The sequence below is a fragment of the Limulus polyphemus genome, unplaced genomic scaffold, assembly GCF_000517525.1.
Source record: "Limulus polyphemus unplaced genomic scaffold, Limulus_polyphemus-2.1.2 Scaffold1648, whole genome shotgun sequence".
Taxonomy (NCBI): Eukaryota; Metazoa; Arthropoda; class Merostomata; order Xiphosura; family Limulidae; genus Limulus; species Limulus polyphemus.
This window is the reverse complement of record NW_013667258.1, coordinates 167,180-189,198: the sequence shown is the minus strand read 5'-3', so window position 1 is coordinate 189,198 and position 22,019 is coordinate 167,180. Positions and strand designations below refer to the sequence as shown.

General features: G+C 37.7%; 1 pseudogene; it reads left to right on the top strand.

Moving 5' to 3' along the window:
- The first annotated feature begins 1,961 nt into the window (after positions 1–1,961).
- LOC106464423 overlaps positions 1,962–22,019 on the top strand; it is a 70,669-nt pseudogene continuing 50,611 nt past the window's right edge.

Here is a 22,019-nt window from a genome sequence, read left to right as displayed (position 1 = left end):
GGGATAGTTCTAGAAACGTGGCGTCACTGTAGTCATGTGATCTCGATGACGCAACAATATTATATGGATAAAAGAAGGTGAAGAGGGAGGAGTTGCTTGATTTTACGATGGCTTTCACTCGCACTTAGTTCAAACTGAAACACAAAAATTCAAATTTAAACAGCAGTTTGGGTTGCGCCTAACAAAAAAATACTATTTACATGTTAAAAACTTTGATCGTCAATTTGTTGGTTTTCACTAACATCTCAAAAAACAATATTTTATTTTTTCTCAATACCTTCAACGTTGTAGAACACCAGATGTCATCTGACTATGCTAGAAAACGTTCCCTTACCGTATTTCCCCACGTTTAGTTGAACAACGCGGGCAGTGGACGATGACCTAATTGTACCATATGGTTGGACACAATGAGTATTTTATCTTTTAAAGTAAAAATTGCTATATCTCAATAAATCAAAGAGACAGTCTTATCACTATTCAACATCGTTAAAGATTTCAATAGAAATAAAATTTAAAAAAGTTGAGTGTTATACTATTAACGTAAAAAAATTGTGTTAATTAATTGCATCTTTAAACAAATATTTTGTACTTACAATATAGTAAGATAAATTGTTCATCTTATTCAACTTGTAACAGTTGTTGTTTGGTTAAATCTTGGCGTGGTGAGAAAAGGTTCTCCCCGAAACATGTAGGTTAAACAATTTTTGTCTTCTAATGAATAATTTATTGTGCTTATAAAATCATTGTACAATTTCTGAAGTTAAAATAAAATAGAAAATCTATCTCTAGCTGGCAATAGCTTTAATTTCTTATGCATACGTGTGACGAAGCTAAATCTCGAATTTATGAAAATTGTATTAAAGTTGAAATAATGATGAATAAGTTTAATTAATAAGGGGTTTAGTAGTATCAAATAAATTAGATTAAAAAAACAACATGTCAAATGGATAAGTATTGTCACTGTTACGAATATTGCAGAGCTCAAAGCACTTACTCTAGAGACAAGTGTGTCTTTGTTGTTCTTTTTGTATATATATATAATCGTTATTATATTTCTAGGTGTTTTCCTAACTACGGAGATTCCTTAGGTTTATATATATAAGCTCAAAGTATACTTCACTATACGTAACTGGCCGAACATGGCAAAGTGGTTAGCGAGTCCATCTTGTGAATCCGGGAGTTCATGTTTCGTTGACGCAGAAATGTGCTCCATAATTTGGTGCCATGGATGCGGTATAAGAGTGACAGTTGCATTTCGTTATTCGGTCGCCCCCTCCCCAGTGGCACAGCGTTATATCTGCGGACTTATAACGCTAGAAACCGGGTTTCAATACCCGTGGTGGGCAGAGCACAGATTGTCCATTGTGTAGCTTTGTGATTAATTACAAAAACAACCAATTATTCGGTCAGACAAGAATAGCCCATGAAAAAAGTGGGTTCAGTTTACTAGCTGTCTTTTCTCTAGTCTATCAGTTAAAGAATATGGACGACTATACGCCGATAACCCTTGAGTAGCTATATGCAAAAATTCTAACTTAACAAAGAAACAATAATAGCTACCTCTCCCACATTACCTTTGTAACTGAGATTATATCACTGGAATTACTGCTGTCGTGTAAAATATTCCGCAAACAACGGATATACTAAAAATCTATTATTATGTCATTCCATTAATAACTGATTTTTTATTTTTTGTATACCTGAAATTTCGGCCTTCATTTTTATTAGACTTTTCAACAGATATTACTAAATAGAATATCTAAAAATAGGATCTTTGCTAAACGAGTATTGTGTGGACACAACTAACGTGTTACATCGTAGTTTAACCTTGGTGATGAAAGATAAAAACACATATAAGCAAGTTATTTCCCCCCCTCCTGTCAACAACCTCCCCTCTCTCCTTTCCTTCCAGTTTGCAGATTAACCAATGAAATGACAGAATGTAGCGCATTTACGAGTTTGTGAGCACGAGGTTTAATCTGCTGTGGCCTACGTGGAAGTGAACGTGGAAATTCAGCTTTAAATTCTTTACGGTCAAACTTTGAATTTCTTTGAAAAATGCAAGCATTACGCATTTTTGTTGGATTACAGTTGAAACCTTTCAACAAAACTAAACTTTTAACTCCTGCACGGTTTTCATGGCGTAACCAAAGTGTGAGTAGGTAAGTTAGAATATACGTGTACGTAACACGCGGTTCACTGTACTTTAAACACCCGGCGCTAGGCGTCGTATTACTCTGTGAATTATTAGATTATAATTGTATAATGGTATCCGGCAAGTTCCCTAAACTACACAAAAATTTTAATTTTTAACTCTCTACTTCTGATTGTGATAATCCAGAGAAATGAATAAACGAATTCAATATGATTTATTTAAAAATAATGTTTTCCTTGATTTATTACTATCAAATAAAAAAAATCATATAATAATAATAATTATTATTATTTTTTATTCGAGTTAACAATATAATTAGGCGATACTCGGATAGTGTTAAAATAAGGCCAAGTTTTCGTTTGTACATCTTAACTTTTTGCTTTAAGAGAAAATAAATATTACAGTGTGTGCTTTGTTCATAACTTTATACTTTCTCAAGCACTTGCTTGACCTGAAATTTTAGTGAAAATATATTTGGAAGCCACTTTTTATCAATAAATTTGTGTCGTTTTCTTTTCTTTTCACGGCTTCAGTGAAATCAGAAGTCAACTGGCAAATGAAGTTAAAGAACTAAAACAGAAATATCCAGACTTCAAGCCTACTCTTGCAATTGTACAGGTGAATTTTTCACTCGTGTATAACTCAAATTAAACATACACAAATACAACGTTTCTTAACACTCATTAAGAATCTTTTCTTTTTTTATTAAATATCTTTTAGTTTTTACGTAACTACATAGCACATACCTTGTTTAGTCTTACAAAGGTAAAAAGTTCAAGAAAGTGCTTTTATTATATAGTCACCAGGTGTCTTAACTAGTACTCATCACATGCAGTTGTTTTTATTTTATTTTATTATATATTTTATATTAACATAATTACTTTGAGATATATTTTGAGTTTAACAATTTAAGAACTATCAAGTGATATAAGGTAAATAAAGTTTAAACAAAACAACATAAAAGTTTGTTCCAGTGAAAAAACAAAAATCCTAATTTATAATTTGATATTTACAATAATATGATTTTAAATTTTGTTTAATTAGTTTTTATATTTGTCATACTATGTTCTAAAACAATATTCACCATAAACATTTTACTCATTATTTTAACCCAGCTATTTAATAGTTAATTTTTTATTAAAATAAATGTGATAGTTTAACTCTTGAAAGTAGAACATGTTAAAAACTGTGAAATAAGAAAAAACATTTAATGTTGTTTGATCTATCGTTTTTTTAGGTTGGAGGACGTGAAGATTCCAATGTTTATATTAGAATGAAAATCAAAGCTGCTGCAGAAGTAGGAGTTGAAGCTACTCATTATCAATTTCCACGATCTATTTCCCAGGGTGATGTATGTAAAATGTGCTTGTGGCATGATTTTTTGAATATTTTATTTTTAGTTTATTGTGCTAGACTTTTAAATCTGATAAATAAGCAAGCAGCTTATGGACTTTTAACTTAGTTTTGTTTACCAAGTTAATGAAATAAAAATTTCCTAAGTTTTTAGAAATTACATATATATCAGTCCATGATGTTTTTCTTTTCTTCTAAGTCTGAAATAAAAGATACTTCAACAATTTAATACCAAAATCACATAATGTGGTTATTTATTTCTACAGTGTAATTTTTGTATTTTGTTTCAGTTGGTGGATAAAGTACGACAATTGAATGAAAATCCAAATATCCATGGAGTTATTGTACAGGTAATTTAATTTTTTCTGTTCACAAAAGTTTTTAAAAAGCTTTACATATAATTTGACTTATCAATGGTTACCTTGACATAGACCAGTTTGAAACCTGTACTTTTTAAATGTCATAAACATAAAAATCAGTTTTAATGAAGCTGGAAGACTTTATAGACTTAAGAAAACAACTTTTACTTTGTAATGTTTACTTTTTAATGTTCTTTAAACCAGTGTTATCATTATTTGGGCTATATGCAATTCTGTTCCACTAAATTAAACTAAACCCTTAAGAAAAAAAACCCTCAAAGCCAGTCCTTATCATTCAAATATTTATGAAGCTTTCTCTTATACTCTCTTAAATTAACTGTATCCACCAGAGGCCAACCACCCTGTTAAAAAATTACTGTCTTAGCTGAGGATAACATCTTCCCTGCCAAAATTTATACTTGTGACCCCTAGTGTTACCATTCTCATCATCAATTATGAAAAAAAGACGATGCATCAACACTATAAATTTCCTTAATAGGTCCCCCATTAACTATTCCTTTTTCAAGAGAAAACAAGTTCAGAGATCTCAGCCTATCCTCATATGATAATCTTATCATCCCAAGTATCATCATAATATTCCACTTCTAAACACTTTCTAACAGTTCAGTGTCCTTTTTGAAGTAAGAAGCTCAAGAGTGAACACATTACTCCAAATGTAACCTAACTAATGACCTATACAATGACATAATTTCTTTAGACTTGCATTCAATATTTCTGTAGATACAACTTAAAATCCTTTGCCTTGACACTAGCAACAGCACGTTGCTTGGTTGGTTGAAGAGACTGATCAACCAGAACACCAAGATCTTTTTCTTCCATAACAGTGTTAAAGTTATTCCTATCCAAATTATACTTATAATTCAGATATTGATATCCCACATGCAACACTTTTCATTTATTATAATTAAAAACCATCTGCCAATTATTTGTCCAACTCTCCAAATAATCTCAATCCTTTTGTAGCATCTTCATTACAGTCAGCAACATTCAAAACTTTAATGTCATCAACAAATTTAAATAATCTATTGACCATTTCTTCATCTATGCCATTTATGTAAATTAAAAAGAGCAAAGGTCCCAACACTGAGCCATGAGGTACCCCACTCATAGTATTAACCCAGTTTGACTGAATTACATCTATAAAAACCATCTGCTTCCTTCCATCTTGCCAGTTTTCTATCCAATGAACTTACTTATCCCAAACACGTACAGAGATAACTTTTTTGAACAAGCTTTCTGAAAATAAATAAGTATATACCACACCCGTACCCTCATCTACATAAACAGTAACCTCTTCAGAGAATGTCAACAAATTAGAAGGCAAAATTTTCTCCTATTAAAACCATGCTAACTATCCAACAACATTTTAAACTTTGCCAAATGACTTTGAAAGTCATCTTTTATCAGATTTTCAAAAGCTTACTTTCCCACCACTTATGTAAAGTTGATAGGCCTATGATTACTGGGACAATTTTTATTACTTCCTTTGAAAATAGGAGTAACGTCGGCTAACTTCCAATCTTCTGCTACTTGCCTACTATTCAAAGACTTAGAAAAAAATAATAGCAAGTGGCTCATGTATTCAATTCTTAACCTCCTTGAACTTTCCATTTGTTTCTCATCAAGCTTAGAATTACTGTGATCACCTTGTTCAACCTTGTTTCCATATAGCAACTGTTCAGGTTGAGGAATATTGCTTGAATAATTAATAAAAACTGAAGAAAGAGTAGAATTCCGATAGGATATGCAACTTTTTTTGCTCACTACTAACCTTGAGACTTTCACCAAAAACAACCCTCCACTGATAGGAATGCAACACGCCCTCCTAGCCCAGCTGACTCCAACTATAATGATTGATCAATCATCACTCCTCAATTTTTTTTTAATTGGTATGCTTTTGAGATACAAGTGATTTTTGTGGGTGTACCTTACAAAACTACTAACTGTTGTGGTAATATTACATTTGGATTTTTGAAGGTAACTTTCACTTTGTCTGGTGTGGGACACCAAGACAATGTTTACACTGGACTAACAACTAAAATTTTGTTGGGTTTGACTTTGTCTGTTGAGGAAGTGACAGCTATTGTGTGACTGGAAATGGAGTTGTTCATTCAGCCTGGACCTTATTCTGAACCTATATTCCTCCTCCTATGATACCCATCCATGACGAAGAGGATTTTGATAGTTTTTTCCCACCACCTTTGCCAAATCTTCTACTCATGCTGTTGTGGATCTACCTAGGCCTTTTTCATAATTTCATAACATTGCTTCTCAAATATGTTACTTTCTCTCTCCCCTTGAGAGGTGGATTCCTGTATGTATTGAGGGGACTTTCAAGGGAAGGTTCTGTATCTTCATTTTACCTCATCTGGGATCAAAACTTCCACCCACGTGTTTCCTGTGCATGGTACCTTGTGAAATGGAGGACAGGATTTTGGTGGTTGAGGGGTGTCATTGATGGGTCATTTTATATCGGTGGCACTTTAGCACATCATTTTGGCCTTGGATTCCTGTAGATGGATGGCCTTGAGGTGGTTCCTCCTGGGTCAGTTGACTAGACCTGTTGGGCTAGGGTCAACTGAGTACCAGTGTTGAACGTTCTCAACGGATGTTGTAGACATTGTGTCTAATGCTGGTGTTTGGGTATAATGCCCACGAAACCCTGGCATCCCTACAGTGCTCTACTTTAGCATTGTATTGTGTTTCCTTGTTGGACTCCATGGTGGGTGGGGTCAGTTTGGCACTGAAGTTTATAAATTTTTATGGATCCTGCACTCAAGAGACTACGTTTGGAAGACTTTGTACAGCAGTCACCACCCCAACTTGTATGTGTACATCATTTCTTCATGCTTTGTGTGACAAACATTTAGGGCAAATGTCTCCCTTTTTCATTCAGAAGAGATTAGAGAGGCTTGCTGTCTCTCTGAAATTGGTTAAGAAGCTATGTTTTGGGTGAAAACATTTATATCAAAACACACAGAGAACTTCTCCTGAAATCAAAGGCCATTGGGAATATACCTATTGAGGTTATTCCCCATGCTACTTTGAATTCCTCATGAGGAGTTATCATAGAGAGGGATTTAAGAAACATCACTAAGTTGGAGATACTTGCCGGTTTCTCCAGCTAAGGTGTTTCTGCTGTGTAACGCATCTCCACTCATAAAGAAGGAATTATGGTGCCTACCAGTGTTCTTGTATTGATGTTTACATCGCCATGTCTGCCTGCCACTGTCAATGCAGGTTATCTGAACTGTAATATATGGCCTTACATTCCTAACCCTCTCAGGTGTTTCCAGTGTCAGCAGTTCAGACATTTTAAGGCATCTTGTTATGGTTCTTTGACGTGTGCTCATTGTGGTGGCAAAGACCATGATGCCTACAAGTGTCAACTGAACCCTCACTGTGTCAATTGTGGTAGTTCCCACCCCTCTTACTTTCAATCTTGTCCTAATTGGGTGGAGGAGAAAGAGGTACAACGTTTATATACTGTAAAATACATTTTTTATCCAGAAGCTCGGAAGTTGTTGTCCCCCATTCCATCTCAAACATATGCTGCTGCAATCCGTTCCACTGCTACAGTCGGAGTGCAGACAGATCTTTCAATGCCTCCAACAGAGTCTTTCTCTCATCATGTAAAGTGTCTTTTGCCTTCTGTGGATGCAAGAGTTGACAAGTCTACATTTACTCCTGTCTCTGTCCCTACTATCCTTTTTGGTGACTGCTCAGGTCCCTCTCCTTTGGCCCCGAGGTGCAGAACTATTATTCAGACACACCTCAGTCACTGGAGTCTCATTCTTCTGATCTGCCCAGTTGACCCCGGGCTGGTTCCATGGAGGTCAACAGACCTCTTTTTTTCAAAATAAAATCATCATGGTTGCAAACCAAAGAGTTTTCTGACCAGTTCTCCATCTAAATAAAAATGGCCACTTTGATACAGTGTAAATGTCGAGGTTTTCTTTTTCATTTGGATGATATTAAGGTCTTGATCGATTTCTATCATCTTGTGTGTCTCTTCTTAGTGGAAACATTCCTGAGATCTGCTGATAATGTCACCTTTTAGCAGTTTTCCTTATACCAGAATGACAGGTTGTGTGATGGACGAGTTCAAGGAGGTGTGGCACTGCTGGTTGGCCAACATGTAACCACCTTGTCTTTGCCACTCGATACACCATTGGAAGCTGTAGCTGTCTGTATCTCCATGGGTTGTACCATCACTGTTGGTTCTCTTTGCCTGTCTCCAGGAAAGACTTATGATCAATCAGACTTTGATGCTCTCATAGAACAGTTGCCGTCTCTTTTTTTCATCTTGAGAGACTTGGATGGACACAATCCCCTTTTAGGTTGGTGGTGCTGATATTGATGGGAGAGGTCAGTCTGTGGAGTGTATGCTCTTGGATCCAACCTTTCTCTCTTCAATACTGGTTCTGTTACCTTTTCTAATCCTTCTAGTCAGTCGTTTACTGGTATTGATCTATCTATTCACTATCTGTTCCCATTCACTTTTTTTCTCATTTTTCTTGAAAGCAGTCATGGTTTTGAGGGAGATTGGTCATGGTCAATGCCACCCAATCCCGAGTGCCATGGTGGAAGTTGGAGCAGGCTGATTGGCTCTCATTCCCCACTCTATCAGAACTGAATCCTGTTGTTGTTAGTCTTCCATCTATTAACGACTGTGTGGAGGCAGTAACTGATCGTATACTTCAAGCAGCTGTCCATTATATCCCCAAAACTTCAACACTTTTCCAATGGTATCCTTGTCCATGATGGTTTCCTGCCTGCCAGCAGGCATGGAAGACTCAGAAACAGGCCTGGGATGCCTTTTGCAGGTATCCTACTCTTTCCAACCACATTGCTTTGCAGCAGGCCCATGCCCATTCTTGGCAGGTCAGACATCAAAGCCAGAAGGAATATTGAATTAAGTTCACCAAAAGCCTTCTACCACCAGTTCCAAAGATATCTGTGACAAAATGTGGAAGGTCGATGGGAAGTGTGCTTCCCATTCCTTTCCATCTTGCTATCCAATGGTCAGGAAGTTGCTGATGTACAGAGCATTGCCAATACTCTCAGGGAGAGATCTTCTTATCTTTCCAGCTCTTCTATTTATAACCCTGCCTACTTGGCCAGCAAAACTCGGGCTGCGAGACTGCTCCCTTTCCTTTTGGGCAGATCGTCTCTATGACTATAATCGCCCATTTATAGTGGTGGAACTTAAATTTGGTCTTCATGAGCCTCACAGTACATCAGTCGGACCCAATGACATTCACTATGAAGTGCTGCACCATTTCTATCCAGCCTCATTTGCTCTTCTTCTGGTTGTTTTAAACCAGATTTGGCAGGAGAATATTCTCCCAGATGCTTGGTGCAGGGCTATTTTTCTTTCTGCCTTGAAGATGTTGGACCCTGTACACCATCTGGGGCTTCAACTCTGCACAGGGGTTTTCTGCACTGTACCAGCCCAGAGTCTTTACACTGAATCCCACGAACTTCCTCTTCACCTCTGCTGTTTGCAGCTTTCTTTGCAATATGATACTAAGCTTCACTTCTTACCACAGCATGCCACCTGGGTACTGTCTTCCTTCCTCGGTGGGCTGTGCTCTTTCGGAATAGATGGTCTGCCATTCCTCATTTTGGCCTTCTTATCCAGGTACTGTTGTTGAGTCCAATGATCAGCCCATCCTACCATGGCTCATACCATCCCCACCTGTGACATTTCTTTGAGTCATCAGAGGTAAGTGGATACTCCCGATTGGAAGTACTGTCTTCTGTTTGCCACACATCTTTTGAACCGTTCTTCTATTCCCGTTCGAAATCAGGGGATTCTGTGGGCTCTCCAACGGTTTGTTGTGGCTTGGTGGTTGCTAACAGGATCCTTTCTACAGTTTCTGTGTTCACCGCCAAGTTGTATGCCATTTCTTTTGTCCTGGATCACAAAGAAGCCAAGCAGTACCCTAACTGTACTATTTTTGTGAACTGTCTTAGCTCTCTTCTGGCCTTGGAATCACTTAATGTAATTTCTCACCCTGTTCTCATCAATATTTGGAAACGACTGGCCAACTTTTCACTGCCTTCTGTTTCAATCCAGTTTGTCTGGATACCTGGCCATGTTGGTATTTGCGGGAATGAGCTTACTTACACCACAACTAAGTCTATCTACTCCAGTGCTGTCACAGCCATGACTGTCCCATATATGGACTATGGTCCTGTGATCAAGACCCGCCTTTGCAACAGTTGGCAGTCGATTTGGAGTGTGCAACTTTATACCAAGCTTTTCCAGATCAAACTTATTGTTGTTTTAGGTCATTTACTTTTCATATGGAAGAAAAAGGGTTTTGTGTAATCACCATTTGCACTGTCTTACTGTGATGCCCTACTCCAGACTCTCCAATGTGCTTTCATCCCCGTATTTTTCTAGAAGATCATGGGAGTCCTTGCCTCTCACCAGATCCTAGCCACTGGGGTGGTAGACCATGGATGATTCCTCCTAATGTGACCAATTCCACTCAGTAAAGACTAGAGTAGTGGTGTTCTATCAGTTCATCCTTTCAGCTAGATTTCCCTCATCCTACTGTTGCCTGGATGTCAGGTCCCTATGCTGTCTGGTGTTGGATTGGTACAGGACCAGCCAATATAAGCCCTCACTCAGTTTGCAGGGCAGATGTTACTTTCACTTCCTCCTACCATGGACTAGATGAAAAATTCCCAATGCTGCCTGGTTTTTAACTGGAGTTGACCCACCACATATGGTCTGATACACCCTAGCTGCACTACATAAATAGTACTTCTGTGAACTTTGTACAGGTTCTGGACTGTTTTAATTTTTATGCCCATCCTAATGACATGTTCCTTCTTTATGGGCAAAGTGCACCCTGTTACAGATAAGGTGCAGTCTCCCATGGATGTGCCCCTATACAGTTCCATGGTATAGGGTGTTGCACTGCATGGTTTCCCTTTGGGTGCTTTTTAAATGGAGCTAATCTAAGTGAATTTTACACCAGACCCACCACCACTTCAACATGACATTCTAGCTATATCTTATTGGAAGTTAACATTTCCAAAACATACTTACCTCTACTGCCACTTATAGCTAAGCATTGGACTTATTTTTTTTCTTGCTTGCTCCAGTCTATTATACTCCACTCAGTTGCTCTTGGTGATATTTGTCTCATGATACACACCACCTACGTCAATGCACACTCTATCCTGGTACTGTATATATGCACCTCATTCACATAATTTTATCACTTTTTCTCAACAGAGCATTTAGACACGGATTTCCCTGCAAAATTGCTGCGATAGTTGCAATTTTCACGTCACCTAGCGACTTTCTGTATAACTATACCAAGAAATTATTATTTAAAAAAAATTGTGACACGCCGTTTTTAGGCACGAATTTACAGGTTACTGTTTCCAGCAAGTAGACTAATCAGCTCTCCTCTATTCCACCTCTGTTATCTAGTGTCTTTCAAAGGTCGAGGGGGGGAGAGGGAGGGTCACTCTCAGTTGAGACTGCCCATGATCTAATTCATTGTGAGATAGAGACATATATTTGGTCCGGAGGTATCTCTCCAGGAAATTCTGAGGCTGCTGTTGCCAATTATCCAAAACAGTCTGGAGAAAACGTGGACTCTATTTATCCGCCACCTTCATTTACTAGGTCAGTTTCTCATGAAGCCAGTTTGGATCAGCCACCTCCTGCTCTATTTCTTCAGTTAGTCAATTGGGTTTGTGAAGTTTTGTGGCTTTCTCCATTTGCCTTTGAATCTACTCCTTTCTTGATGGCTGAATGGTCTGAGGGTGACTACTTAGTTTTTCCTCCTTCATCTGATATTGCTATTTATGCCAGAAGATTTACTGCTCAATTACGTGACAGGATAGCTATGCCTTGTCTCCCATGTTTGTCTGAACAGTATATTTTGGCTTACCACTGACAGGAGGACGTATATTTGGATTCCCAAAAACTTGATCCTCATTTGGATATGTGATGTTTCAGACTGGCCCTTGTGATCACTTTGAACTGATCAAAATTTTCTCGGATTCGTTTGACTCTCACTGCTGTTTTGAGATATTTATTTTCCCTCCAAATTTTGTTGGAAGTCTATCAGCATTCCCCACATCAATTTGAGGACGAATTGGGTCCTTTGCTGGCTTCTACCTTTGTAAGAATGTCAGCTACTGCTCTTTCTTTGGTTTTCTGGCTTGTATGTTGTTGGGCTTTATTAGGTAAAGATGATTTGTTGGAGGGAGGTAGTCTACCTGCTATAGCTCTCTATGAGTTACATGAGGCTCCTTTTCTCCACCCCTTGATGTTCACGGGTGTCCCATAAATGTTGGAATCACGAATTAATGTCGCCTGTTTGCATTCTCCCTCATCATCATTGGCCTCTAGACTTTCTTTGGCTCCTGCTGGAAATCATGGTGTGACTACTCATTGTATGTCCTGACCCCCGGCTTCTGCTCCTCAATCTATTGGTACTCAGAATAGATTCTGTCCTTATCTTCAAGCTCCTCTGCTTGTGCTGACCATCGCCAATGGCATCAATGACTACCCTATGCAGGTGAGGTCTGTGGGAGTGAGGTTACAACATTTTATGGACACCTGGAATTCTTTCACTACAGATCCATGAGTACTTCAGGTTCTGGCATCAGGGTTGGTCTTCAGTTCACTTCTTTACCTCCATTATCCTCCCAACCAGTGGTATTTCCACCCCAACAGATTCACAGATTCTGGATCTTTGTTTCAAGGCTATTAGAGAGTTATTGGTCAAGGGGGCAATATAGAGAGTCAGTCTCGTGCTTCCAGGATTTTATTCCCGTTTATTTGTGTGCCCAAGAAGACGAGATTGGCAGCCGATCATCAGTCTTTCTTGTCTCAACTAGTTCTTAGATCCTCCCAGGTTCACAATGGAGTCCTTTTTCAACCTACATTGGCATTTTTAACCAGGTCTGTGGATGACCAAGTTCGATGTTGCTGATGCACATCTTCACATTCCTATAGCGAAGTCATCCTTCCACTATCTACGTTTTATGCACAAGGGTCAAGTTCTGCAGTTCAGGGCTCTGTCCTTTGGCCTAGCATCTGCACGATATGTCTTCTGTAGAGTCGAACAAGCTTTTCCTGGTCACCTTCATGCTTTGGGCCTGTGCACACAACATTACATGAATGACTGGCACCATCTCGTCAGTTGGCAGAACACACTCAAATTCTCCTTTCAGATGCCACCAAAGCTGGGTATCTTATCAGAACCAAGAAATCCATTCTCTTGCCAAATCAATATACTGACCATCTGGGTGTCAGCAGACTCCCATCCAACTATGGAATGGGCAGTCAGGCTCTTTTGTCTCCTACTGCATACTCTCTCTTTTGGGGTTGTGGGCATTCCTCAAAACTGATTCCTTTGGGATGAGCACACATGTGGTCTTTTCAGTGGTAGCTGCTTGACCAATGGATCATGAACTTTGGTCCACTGAATCTTCCAGTCTCCTTAAACAGGAGCAACATCTTAGATCTTGAGTAGTGGTTGGATCAGACCAACATTACTATCAGTGTTCGTATACTGCACCCTCGTTCCGAGATTCATCTCTTCACAGATACTTCACTTCAGGGATGGGGTCATATATCAACAGTCAGAAATTTCAGGGTCTATGGATAGAAGACGAACCTTTCTTCCACATCAATATTTTAGGACTTCTTGCTGTCCAACAAGCAATGGTTCAAGGTCTCGATCTATTGAAGGGGAAAATCACCATGATTCATTCCGACAATTCCACAGTGGTCTCTTACATTTCCCGTTAAGGGGGCACACATTCTCAGGACCTTTGTTTTCATATTTTTATATTCTCTGCTGGGCTCACTCCCATCATATCAGCCTCCTAGCTTACCCTGTTCCAGGGGGTGATGAATTTAACAGCAGATCAACTGTCTTGGTGCAACCGAATTCTCTCGACTGAATAGATGCTCCGTTGTGAGGTTTTCTGGTGGATTTTCTCTCAGTTTGGTACTCCAATGATTGACGAATTCACCACTCATTGGAACTCTCAACTACAGCCGTTTTGGTCCCTGGTACCTCATCCTCAGGCAATTATGATAGATGCATTCAGTCAAGATTGGACAGGACTGCTCCTCTGTGCCTTTCCCCCAATTTGTCTGTTGGTAGCCCCATGGTTTCTTCTTCTACAATATTTTCAAGAGTATCCACCTCTGCCACTTTCTCTTTGGACATCTCTGTTGAAGTAACCCCGACATTCTCCACCCAGACAATTCTAAGTTCAAACTTCATATATGGAAGGTATGAGATTCTTCACACAGCATAAGGATTTAACTTCAAAAGTTGTTTTGTATTTGTCTCAATCTATCTGTGGACTCACAATGGCCATTTATCAATGGAAGTGGCACACTTATTGCTAGTGGTGTCTCATTAGGAAATTGAACCCAATTCACCCAAATGTGCCCACCATATCTCGTTTTTTGACCTGACTTTTTAACAAATGTCTAGCTTTGTCTACTGTCGCTTTATATAAGGCAGCTTTATCAACTACTTTTCGATATTCTAAATATTGGAAAGTATTTGAATCCCCAGTGCTATCCTTTATCAGTTTAGAGCCCTTCATCCCAAATGGCTTTTTCCTTTACCCAACTGGCGTATTAAGGTGGTATTACATGCTATGTCTCAACATCCATTCAAGCTTTTAGCCTAATGTACCATGTATCACTTTTCCCTTAAAGTGTATTTTTTGTTGCTGCTGGCATATGGACGTCATAGGCTGGAGATGTTTGCACTACATGTGCACAGAACTCTCTATCACTCCACTTATGTCCTGCTGTACCCTGATAGGTTCTTTCTTCCTAAGACTGGCAGCCAGGGAAGGGATAAATTCTTCTCACCAATTCATTTGCCAGCTATTTCTCCCCTCTATGACCAGTTGGATGCTGATCATTTGTTATGTCTTGTTAGAGCTCTGAAGTGTTATGTGGCTTGCACTAACTCCTTTATTCATTGGGATCCTTCAGTTTCCTGAGATTTATCCCTAATTACTTTGATGAGGTGGCTTTGTATATTGATCCATTCTGCTTATTCTCGACTTTCTTTACCGACAAGGAAATTTCTGAGAGTCGCATATCATCAGATTCATCACATGTCTATGTCTTTAGTTGCCTGATTGAATTGCCCACTGGAGGACATCATGTTGGCTTCTCCCAGTACTTTTCTCTCACATTATTTATACAATCTGGAAGTTTTTTCTTCTGAGGGTATTTTGCCTATCCCGTGTGCCCATTTGACCATATTTGCTAGAATATAAGGAGGGGTGAATATTTTTTCCTCCTCCTATTGTTTCTTTACCTTCCAAGGTTCTTTACCTCTTTTTTAAACTGGATCCCACTCTGTGGCGAGGGTTGCTCAGACAGGTGTGGTTTTATCCATTTAATTCTACACTAGCACCAATTTAACTATACTTACTACCAGCTGCAACAGGCTCAATAGAAATTACGTGTTCCATAAGACCATCTAGAAGCTTACCAGATGGTATTACCATTTTATGCTAGACCACCACTCATGGACTATCATGAGTAAAGCTAAAGGGGATTCTGCATGCTCCTGCTGATTATTGGATTGCTTTTAAAAATTTAGGGAACTTGGTTCACCTATTGCACTGTTCCTTGGGGCTTTCCAATGCACATTACCCCCCAAATTCTACTAGTGGAGCTTGGGAGTTCTTACCACACCCAGTTTACATGTAATGGGGTGATGGAGAGAGGCTTTTCCTCCAGAGTGTTTAAATGATTTCCTCCACTTTTGGAGAAGAGGGCAAAGTTGGGGGTCCTCCTACCCGGGTCCCTAGATGTTTTTTTTCCAGATGTCGGTAGGCACCAGCCTACGCAGGAGCCTACTCATAATACCAGTTCAGATTTGACGCTCTGCTATCTGATTTGGGTGTGGCCCTTCTTTTGAACAATATCAATTTAGTATATTGTTCATGGAAAGAGGTCCACTATCTCCTCGTAATTCCAAATGCAAAGTGGTCCCATCCTGAGTCCTTGGTTGAGCACAGTGTTCAAAGTCCTTTTCATATTTCTGTGGAGCAAGTGGAAGGCTCCTTGTCTACTCAGTTGTGAAGTGAGGATGAATGTCATAATTCTAGTCCAGATGAGTTTTCTTCCTTTGATTGAATAAGGCATACACGATCCCATCATTCCGAGCCTGGGATGTTGCCTTTTGGGCTTCGTTAGGTGAAGGAAAAAGTTTGTCTGCTTAAGTGATGCTTACTTTCTCATCATGATTCCAGTGGTTTGGAATCCATAACACTATGGCTACAGGTTGGGATCCTATCAAAAGTATACCTATATATATAGTGTTGTGGTCTAATTACCCTAGCCACCAACAAAGGATGTAGGGACCAAGACCCCTTAATTCCAACCCCAAGTTTGTGGAACCTTGGCTATTTGGTTGAGGCTAGCCTATAGTGATGATTACTCATGTACTACAGTAGTTCCTCTTAGATACAACTAATCTATCTGCCATGATAAAAAAATTGCATCTGACAGGAAGTCGTTATTCAAAGGATCAATAAGCAGATAACAAACGACCAAGTTCAAGCTGTGTCAGTTGTTATTCCCAGGGGTTGAGCATAATGGTTTATGTACTGTATAGGTAGCCAGATAACGTAGCAGATTGGTACACTGTATAATAATAATAATAATTGTTATGATGGATAACAGTGTAATAAAGATAACTTAAAATTGTTTTGTTATTATTTTATGTAAAATAATTTATTTCTCGATTACATTTATTTCATAAACATCCATGTATCACATTTTTATTACATACATATAAAATATTACAAACTGACACAAAATTTATTTCATCAAAAATCATCCATCTTTGTTTGTTTTGCACATTTAACAAAGTCACTTTGAATGTTCATGAGTGTGGCAGTTATTATATGAAGAAGCATTTCATTGTTAGTTTTCAGCGCATGAATTTAGTATCAATTTATAAAATAGATGTCCAGAATTCTACATCAGAAAAATCAGAAGAAAATTGGAAACCAGGTTCACCAAATATAATAAAAAAACATACCATACTTGTATTTACCACCATTGCAACTCAAAAAAATCCACAGTATATCTATACAAAATGCTGTAATTATAAACAAAGAACCAAACAACGGAAGCTACAAACAAAACAGCCCCATCCTAAACACAGAATTTCACCTTGAAACTTGGACCTTTTGATTCTAGATCTGAAAAGGGACCATTCTGCAAATTTAACAGAACCAGTAAAGAAATAAGAATAAATATCTGAATTAAATAATTGCTAGACTCTAGCCAGTACGTAATAAGGTAATCATCTCTGAATACAAATACTACATAAAATGTAATATGTTGCATTAAAACAATTTCAAGTTGACTAAAAATTCTCTAATTTCCATGTTTTGTTTATTTTGTTGTTTTCATCACAACTTTGGTCTATATCCACTTCATTTTTCTATATCAACACAATTTGTGCCTCCTCCTTCTTCATAGTGACTTCCTGTTCTCAGCTTGAGACATTCGCAGCTTTCCTGGATGCCTTGAAGCATTTATTAGCCATTATCACCGCACAAATTAGTCGAGTCTGTCACTCAACAAACCACAAATTAATAATCTTCAAACCCTGCTAGTAAATACTAATCAAGTTACTTAACATCTAGGCTCAAAATCTACTCCATTCACTAAAAGAATAAACCTTAATTCCATGAGCAGGGGAAGACAAACAACAGTTTCTGCCCCTGGTTACTTCTCAGGACCTAAAAGTTTTTTAACCAAAATACCTACGTGTATGTACACAGTAGTTTGACTTGAACACCTCTAAGTACCAAGATACATATACTAAGCTGTGAAGCCTTCGGTCATGTGACCTCTTTGTTTCATACTGTATCTCTGCAAATTACATTATTGATATGAAGAAAAGTCATTATAGAGAGGTCATTAATCAACCTTCCTCCCAAAAATAATGGTTGTATGTTGCATCTGTCAGGAAGTCATTCATGGGAGAACAGATCAATGTAAAATAGTTCTGTGCACAGAAAAAAAAAAAGTCATATTTAAAGGAAATAGTTATTGGGAGGGGTTGTATCCACCAGCACTACTGTATTCCACCCTTGATACAGGAACTAAGTTCAGGGTGAAGTTCAGGTGTTCTGGATGTAGTGCAGTTCCTCCACTTAGGTACTACTCTTATCTTGGTACACCATTGATCTATGCAGATGATTTCTGTATGGATACTTCCCTCACCAGCTCCTCCACCTTCACAATGTGGAATTATAGCTATAAGTGGCAGCAGGGGTAAGTATGTTTTGGAAGTTAACATTTTCCTAAACTGTAAATGTATTTTCAATAATACTTATCTCCACTGAAACTCTCCAGCCCTTCCTCCCCACTAAGAGCCAGTGTTACAGACTGGGATGGTAGCAGTCTTAAAAAAGTGATAAAATTATTTGAATGAGGTGCTTATATACAGTACCAGAATAGATGGTGCATTGATGTAGGTGGAGAGTATCACAAGACAAATATTGCCAAGGGCAATTGAGTGGGGTATAAAAGACTAAAGCAAGCAAGAAACAATCAGACCAATGCTTAGATGAGCAAAGTTGAAACCCTGGTGGTCGAGTAAAAACTATAAGTGTCAGCGCAGGTAAGTATTATTGGAAATACATTTTCAACTTAGGAAAATGTTAACTTTCCAACAATGAAAGTGTATATCTGTAAGATACTCACCCCCACTTTCCACATTTCCTCCCCACTTCCGGTGCATCTTTGTCTCGCTTAATCTGGAAGTGATGATTGAAAGACCAGTATAAAGGGAGTCAGCTATGCTAGGAGGATGTGTAGCACTCCTATTGGTGGAGGGTTGTCATATGCTAATTTAAATGCAACAGTGTAGCAATATCATTGGAAACATAGATTCTCAAGGCTAGAGACAAGCTAAAAAGTTTGTGTATAGAGGGCAGCACTGAATTGGGTAAGCTATTGGTATAGGAGGTATCTATTGGATGTACATTTTTAGTGTTGGAAAATGTTGACTTTAATAACACAGCCATCCCATAATTTATCAGATATTAGCCTTCTGGTGTCATCCTTCAAAGGCCATACTCCAATCCTAACATTTTGCTTATCCTTAATATATTTGAGGAAATCCTTACAATTTATTTTTACATTTTCAGCCAAATTTTTTTCCTGTAATTTTTTATCTCCTTATTTCCAATTTTTTCAACTATCATGATTTTCTATAGTCCTCCAAACTCTTGTCATTGCAGTGTTTTAAAACTTTTTATATGTATAATACTTTAATTTTGTCTGTTTTATATCCTTTGTGAGTCATTCGGGTTTTTTACTTGCAATCACACTCTTTTTGTCTATAAAGAACATATCTATCTTGAAAATTTTTTTTAATTTTCCCCATTTGATCAGAGTCTCCAACTAATTCAGTTGCCCAATTCACAGTATGTAGTTCTTGTCTCATCTTTTGGAAATTTATAACTAAAATATCATTATTCCTTATCTCCATATGCAGCAAAACATTGAACCTAACAGAGTAATGATCACTTGTACTCGTCTCGGCATAGCCAGGTGGTTAGAGTACTCGACTTGCAATCTGAGGGTCATGGGTTCAAATCCCTGTCACACCAAACATGCTCGCCCTTTCAGCTGTGGGGGTGCTATATGTGACAGTCAATCCCACTATTCGTTGGTAAAAGAGTAGCCCAAGAGTTGGCGGTGGGTGGTGATGACTAGCTGCCTCTTCTCTGGTCTTACACTGCTAAATTAGGGACAGCTAGTGCAGATAGCCCTCATGTAGCTTTGCGCGAAATTAAAAAACAAACAAATGCTTGTACCCAGATGTTCCCTAGTTTCCACCCTCTCAATAAATTCCATACATTTCTATATATCTAAAATTACATTGTTTCTAGTAGGTTCCTTGACCAATTGGTGAAGAAAGCCATCTTGAACAGTTTCTAAAAACCTGTCTCCTTCATGATTTGACTCTAGCATTTCCCAATTTATACATCTGAAATTAAAATCTCCAATCATTTTAACCTTATTGACAGTTGAATTCTTTATTTCCCTGTAGTTTCTCCCCAATTTCATCATTTAGTGGTCTGTAACAAATTCTAACTAAACGTCTTCTCCCCTTATAATCACTAACAGAAACAAAAAAAAGATTCAACCTCATTGCTGTTAGCTTTGGTATCCTCAACTTGCACAGGCTGTGCCTCACATTTTACATATAAAGCCACTCCTCCCCCTCTTTTTAATACTCTATCCCTATTAAAAATTTATAACCCTGTATTTCAAGGAAATTCATTTAATCATGAATGTCCACATTTAGTTTCAGTTTCATCATAATCCTCCGTTCTGATCATGATCATTGTTCTAAAGTCATCCATTGTATTTTCTATACTTCTAGCAATACAATAGTAACAGCTTAGCTTACCAATAAAACTACCTTTGTACATTGTTCCCACACCATACCCCTCTGTACATCTTATTTTTTCTTCATTATTCTGGCCTTCTCCACTGTATCTAATCCTAGTTGCCCTTACAGTTGAAATGTAAACCATCCATTCCAAAAAGCTCCTTTTTCCCATTGAACTGATTCCATAAATCCAATCAGCCAAACAGCTCTTCTCTACATATTAACCTAAACCCTGTGTTCAGCTTTAGTGACTACATATAATTTCATTCCCACAGTTAAGTCTTAGCAGTATTCTTGACATAATTAAGTTATTATGGCCCATTTCTTTGAATGCCTTTATTATTGCCTTGTACTTAGCAGTTAGCTCATCTGATCCACCCATCCATACATTGTTAGCCATTGCGAGCACTTCAAAGACTGTATCAGTACTAGCACCCTTTGCTATATCACTTGTTCTGTAAGTTATATTCTCCACCTCTGCCTCTGGATAGCATAATCTAACCCTTTTCCCTCTATTTACCCTACAGAGTATCTTATCCACATGTCATACTAAAGAATCTCAAAATACAATAACATCCATATATTTTTTCATTCCAATCCCTATCTATCCGTTTTGTTATCCTTCTACACAATCCAAAAGGTTGAAATCTGTTTTTTTACCAGACTCTCCTCCTTACAATTAAATCTACTGCCACTAGCCCTATTACTTGAAAGTTGTCACTATCCTCTGTATCTTTTACTTGGAAAAGCTCAATTTCCTCTAAATCCTCCTAGTTTATTCTTCTTCTTTTACCTCACCTCAACCCTATTTAAAACAGCCTCTAATATATTTTTCAACTTCAAACTCCACATACAAATTGTACAACTTTACTGTTAATTTAAATGTGCTTGTCAGCCCCAAATTCCAAGATAAAAGCTACTCCTTGCATCTATCACACCTAACAAACTGTGAGTGCTTAACACTTAAACCACTCTTAACAGTTGTAGCCTGAGAATAAATAATCAACACCAAGTACAGGTAGCCTAATGACAACACTGTTAAACTTAATGTTAGAGTTAAATATCTTTTCACTAAATTAAGTTCCTAGTTTATTGTTTTCTCTTTTATAGACACTGTTTAAAATTGTGTAGAAAATTCTTGACTTACTTTAAATTGTAATGTTTTGATTCATGTATTATATGATGAAATAAAATGTAGAATGGTGATTTGGTTTCTCTCTGACAGTATAATTTTAGTAATTTTAAGATTTTATAACTTTAGAATTATATGTTTATATTTTTTAATTACAGTTACCCCTAGATTGTGATCAACCTATTGATTCAAACTTAATAACTAATACAGTTTCACCTCATAAGGATGTAGATGGGTAAGTTATTTGATATCAGTCTCGTTAAATTCAGTAATCTAAACACAACACTTTGTGATATGTTTGTGTGGAATATTATTAATAAATTATGTCATGCTTACAAGGACTAGATCTGCTAAAATTATGTTGTTAATATAAACATGAGAATCTTCCAACTAATTCAATACTTTTAATAGAATCCAACAATAGCAAACACCCACAATCCTCTAAGTGGTATTATATGATAAAAAGCCTGAATTTGAGTCACTGAAGTCTCCTATAGCAGTCCTTGAGATTAAAGTAGAATCAACTTGATAAGTTTGGTGTATGG